At 34.0% G+C, this 6,000-nt stretch overlaps 1 protein-coding gene across 2 annotated transcripts in view; it reads left to right on the top strand.

Annotated features, from left to right (window-relative positions):
* The first annotated feature begins 3,087 nt into the window (after positions 1 to 3,087).
* Positions 3,088 to 6,000, top strand: part of LOC149409504 (uncharacterized) — a 28,200-nt gene continuing 25,287 nt past the window's right edge. Inside the window, exons 1-2 of one of the 2 annotated variants that reach the window (XM_089649484.1) lie at positions 3,088 to 3,283; positions 5,056 to 5,111. The gene's annotated coding sequence lies outside the window, so the exon portion shown is untranslated. The remainder of the gene's footprint in view (positions 3,284 to 5,055; positions 5,112 to 6,000) is intronic. The other variant, XM_089649483.1, reaches the window with a different exon arrangement.

Raw genomic sequence — 6,000 nt, 5'->3', positions numbered from 1 at the left:
ACCTGGAGAAGCTGTGCTGCATCCCCTCTTACCTCATCTTCCCACCTCAGTCTGGGTCTTCCCACTTTTCTCTTTCCACCTCGGTGACCAGTCAGAATTCTTTTTGGGACGCGTGTATCCGGCATTCTCTGTACATGCCCAGCCCATCTCAGCCTGAGGAGTCTCATGTGTGCAGAGATGCTAGGGGCCTTATATATATCGTACAATTCTATATTGTGCCGGATACGCCACTGTTCGCGCTCTTTCACGGGTCCACATATTCTTCTCAGCACCTTTCTTTCAAAAGTATCCAGCATTTCAGCCATCTTTAGCGTCAGTGTCAGCGCCTCACATCCATATGCCAATACAGTTCTTACAATGGTCTTATATATGGTTATTTTGGTTTTTCTGTGGACACTACGTGACTTAAACACTGGCAGCAAAGAGAAGTATGTTTTGTTGGCTGCTGTGATTCTCCTTCTGATTTCTGCTGGATCCTCATTGTTCTCTGTCAGGCTGGAGCCCAGGTAGGTGAATTGATCGACCACTTCGTATGAGTAGTTGCATTTAAATAGTGCACTACTTCTTCTTCTGTGTGAGGGGTTCCTGCTCTGTCATTCTAATCGTCATTCTAATTCGTTAAATCATTTAAGATAGTGAAGTTTATTTTATTTTTAAATTTATTATAATCCGGTTCTAATCTCATCTCTGTCGTTAGTTGATTAAACCACACCACTCCAGTGTACGTGTAATAGTGTTGTGCAAAACTGGTATATATATATATTTACAGTTTATATTATTGACATGATGCTCCTTTTAAATATATGCAGTGAATCTGAAAAAAACATCGATGTTAGAGCAAAGTTAATTGGCGAATTAACTCCTGCATTCCGAATTTCTACTGATGTATAAAGTATAGGGTTTTCCAATAAGAGGTGTTATTTTGAATAGCCCGCTATTTCAATAGATGTTACTTTTGAAGCTGTAATTTTTTGACATTTGACAAGTACTACGCCATTACTAAAAATGGAACGATACACGCTTCAACAACGCATTGAAATTATTAAAATTCACATGGTGAAAATTTGGCAGAGACGGTTCGTAAAACTCGAACATTTTTGGGTCGTCGTGAAGCACCTTGTCGGACCGCAATACAGAAATTGGTGGAAAAATTCGAGCTGTTGGGACAACTTAGTGATGTGAAGAATAAAACCCGTGCAGCAACATCCGAGAATATTGCTGCTGTAGCCGAAAGTGTTGAAGAAAACCCAGGTTTGTCCATTCCTCGTCGTTCTTTGGAATTAGGCATTCCACAAACGTCATTACACCGTATTTTGCATGAAAATTTATGTTTTAAGGTTTATAAAATTCAGTTAACACAAGAACTCAAGGCGGCCCATCATCAACAACACCTCTAAAATAAAATAACACCTCTTATTGGAAAACCCTTTATTTATCTTGAATACTTAAGTTTTTTTGAAAATAGTATCAATACATTTTAAGAGCCGGAACAGCAATTAGATGAAATTATGAAGAAATTTTTTTTACAAAGTATGCTCTATAGCGTAATGTATCTAATGCCTCAACCAAAGACATTTTTGACGTCACTTACAGACATTTCAGCAAATGTCTTTTGACCCATGTCACAAAACAGTAAAACTGCCTCCACGACCTTTTATATCCCATGTACCTCAAATTTGTGACTTGAGGTACATGGAATATATTGGAGAATAACCGTTTTATGGAGATGATGAAATAAATGTTCTTAACGCCTATTTCTTTGTCTGCTCTCTTTATACGTTTTGACAACTTGAGTTTTTGTTCAATACTAGCTGACGTGTACCCGGCCGCGGCGTTGTTGGGAGTTATCCTTGGGAGATAGACATATACCGTTCAGTACTTTTCTGTAGGCCTTTTTAAGATATACAATTCCGTAGTACATCATTTTGATGTATCTCATAAGGTTTAGCCAGCGTTAGCAATGTAGCGCCCGAAAGTTTTTTTTTTAACTTTATTATAAAACATCGATTTTTCTCTTCTTCCCACAGACATAGGAATTAATAGACGAGAAGATAATGGCGAGGGGTAAAATCAACTGTTGAAGAACGAAGGGAGTAAGGCTGACTGTGATTCGTCAATAAATCAATCTGACAGTAAATAGGCATCTCGCATTATAATATCACTATTTAGTTCTTAAAAGTAAAATCTGCTTTTGAATGAATAGACATTTCTACATGGGAGCGCAAATTACTCGCCACGTTATGAACTAATTTGCGAAGTCCAAATTCGGCAAAGTAAGGCAGCTTCTATTTTCAGAGTCGTAGTTAGTTTCAGAGTATTTAGTTAAGACACTTTTACAAATGTCTCATAATTTACTTACCCCAGTAAACAACGATGAGCACACTTGAGAATCGCTACATTGTGATGTGATAGTATATGTTTCTAAAACTGATCCCAATAATACGGTGTGAATAAGCTTAAAATAAAGTAAAATAATGCTTACTTATGGAATGTAATACGACAATTGGGTTTATTCTCTTTTTCACATCTATTTTTACAAGTTTTCATATCACAAGTCAACATTTTGCCGTGTTATTTCGTAAAATGAACCGATGATGCCTCGACCAAGAATGATGACGTCACGTTTTCAAATTTCACTTGAGGCCATATGCGAGCCCAGCCGGCTCAATGGAACCGGTATGGGGAGTGGGGATAATACGCTTTTAATCACTTAGGGCAGGTCTACTAATATTCATATGTCTATGCTTCTTCCTATAAATATAATACGAATGTATTATACACATAAACTTTCCAGAAGAAATTTTCTAAATGATAGTGCCAAATTTATCAAAAGCTGTTGCGTAGTTTAAAAGAACTAAGCGCACAACAGACAGACACAAATTTATTTTACACTATAAAAATATTGAATTATCATTGTTCATAAATGTATATTTCAACATTCCATCATCCTGTACCTACGCACAGTATTATATGACTGCGTATTTATATTATTTCCCATAGAATGTTACCTTTATATATATATTTGTATAGACAACTCCTTCCATCTCGAATAATTTACCTTTCTTTCCACATTCGTTAGCTACCGCTCAGCGGGTCAGCACGGCTTAGCCCACAACTGTCACTTTAAACAATACATGCAATACTTTAAATATACTTTCAGTTTCAGTAAAGTTAAAATTATAACAACAGTAATAAATTATTGAGATTAGAGACAGTTAAATAAACATTAACAGTGTTTTTTTACAAAGTTCTCGGTTAATTTCATCAAGTGATTTGTTTAAAGGTTTGTCTAGTTTTTATTTTTATATTTTTTTTTACATTTGTGAAACTTGTAATCTACATCACATAGAGAAATCATTTTGTTTTGTTCATTTCGACGTATTTAAAAAATAAACATTTTTTTAAGTTTAAAAATACAAAATATTAAACAGTTGATTATCGTCGTTTTCCTGCTTGTATTATGACATTGAAATTGTTTTTTTGGTGTCTGTTTTCTTACAAATACCACTCTTAAGGGTGTCATGATAACTCAACATAATGAAGATTCAACACCTGTCAATTGACACCTCTAAAAAGTGATATAAATTCATTAAATGCAATGAAAAAAAACTTACCTGTAAACCTAAGCTACGTAATTTATTTTTTGTTTCATCGTCCTGTTGAGATCCTGTTTTTATTAATGTTAATGATAAATATTTTACATCCGTGGGGATTTCTCTAGAAACTTTTGGGATTTTAGTAATACGGTTATCAGAAATTATTTTTTTTAACTATCATACACGGGCATTAGCCTAGTATGGTAAAAAAATGTCAAAAAATGTAACATGTGAGCGTCGAGCAAACCCGTTATTAGAGTCTTTGTCACCTTAATACGTATTATTATACCTACAGCAGTAGATGACTACTCTCAGTATCGCCCTTATGATATATCAGCACTCAGATCGATGACTGCTGTGGTCGAGTGGTTATTCAAATTTGAAAACATATTTTTTTATAATTTTAGATAACCAGTTCCAATTTTCAAAATATCACACAAGTACCAACACGGAGAGATATAGATCTTTGCCCTCACGATAAATTAAGAGGAAGCTACAAGCCAAAAATGTGTATATTCTTGGTATACCTTATATCGTAGGTGATAGGCATTAAAATCAAACGACTCGAGCTTGACAAACGGTGTCTAGAAACGTTCGATTTCAAGCAAAAAACTGGTTTTTATTTATTTTGTAAATAATTTTATAAGAAAGCAAAAAAGTTAATCAATTGAAACTGTCAGATAATCTTAGCTATAAAACTGTATTTTTGAAAATGTTGTTTCCTTAATGCGTTCATACATTTCTATTGAAAAAAAAAAATTTTTGTTGTAGTTTCCATTTATATTTTTTTTGAGTAATTCATTTTTTTATATGTATTCTACTCAAGCAAAGCGATAGGAAAACCTTCAATTTAACTAAAGCATATTTTTGGTTTTCATAATGTACACCAATTCGTTATAAAGATTAATCAAAATAGTGATTTGGCATTAAGCTTCGCATTAACAGGCCTTAATGAACATCCTTTGGACAACGGAGTTTTTCTTATAAAGCTCCTTTATAAAGCTCCGTATACTCAGTGAAAATATAAAAACTATACGTTCGTTGAATCTATTCAAGAAAATGGTCAACAACTTGACTGGCTATCTGGCTGAGAGTGGTGATTTTGGATTACCCATATCGTAGCTTTTGTCATAAATCACCTTACATACCCCATATTCAATGTAATCCTTCTACGAGTATGTCTGTATTATGCAATTTACTTATATGATTAAATATAATTGTAAAGCTGTTTATCTCGAGACAGGAATTCCTTAGTGAGATGAACAACGGAGCAGCAAAAATAATGAGATTTTCATGAACACATGTTCCGATATAATTATAATATTATCGTAATTTATTGAAAGTTTATCAGAAAACCTGGTTATTGATTCGAAGATAATTTGAAGAAATTCTTAATAAATCAGCAATACTAATTTTTCTTCGTGTACGTATATTAATAATAATTATTATATATCAATAGGTCCAATTAGAAGTTCTACAGAGCCGAACCCTCTGATACGAAAATATCTGGAGTCGGTGAGTTGACGTGTTGTTCTTGTATTGTTTTGTATTTATTTTGCTTATATTATGCACTTAAAGTAAACTCGTAAAGTGGATTGACTAGATCAGTGTTCCGCAAACTTTTTATGTTCACGGTACACCTAACTAATCAAGAAATTTTTACGGTACACCAAAGAAAAAAAAAAAGGTAAATTTTGGATAGGATTGGCTAGGCTTATTACGAATAGCGGCGAACTTTGAGGTTAAACTACGAAAGCTGCATAATTTAAAAAAAACATCCAAGGTTTTGAATGGTTTGTTTGGCAAAGCAGGGTTTCTCTAGCCGGGTTTGTGTAATTATGATTGATATTTATCACATAACAGTGACAGAATGACCGCGAACTGTCACCGAATCGGTTCGAGAAGTGAATTTTAATTTTACGCAATTGATAATTAAAATGCATCTTTTTCCGCCGACACCGAGCCAAAAAATTTCCTTTTATAGTAATTACGGCATATCTAAAGTTTTTTTCTAAAAATTATTCGTAATAAGCGTGGCCACTCCGAACAAAATTTACCAAAAACAATATTTTATTAATATTTATTATTAAAATCAATATAACATGAAAAGATGTTTAATGCGAAATGTGAGCCTGTTTAACTGAACACAGACGATCAAAATTTGGAACAATCGTTGATAACGCTGCTCGCATCTCTTCGTCGATCGTCCTCAGGCGTTCTCTTTTTTTTGACTTTATCGTCGTGAGAGTTGAAAACCCCAATTCGCATAAATAGGTCGTGGCAAATGGTAATAGAATTGCAATAGCTCGCTTTGACAGCAGTGGATACTCATTTTTTTACGTGGAGCCAAAAATGTGCTAACTCTGTTTCAGAAAATTTTAATTTTAGTGTCCGATCAGTTTTA

The sequence above is a fragment of the Hesperophylax consimilis genome, chromosome 30 (genome assembly GCF_061612785.1).
Source record: "Hesperophylax consimilis isolate HC1 chromosome 30, BYU_Hcon_1.0, whole genome shotgun sequence".
Lineage (NCBI taxonomy): Eukaryota > Metazoa > Arthropoda > Insecta > Trichoptera > Limnephilidae > Hesperophylax > Hesperophylax consimilis.
The sequence above is the reverse complement of the archived record's forward strand: the minus strand, read 5'-3'. Positions and strand labels throughout refer to the sequence as shown.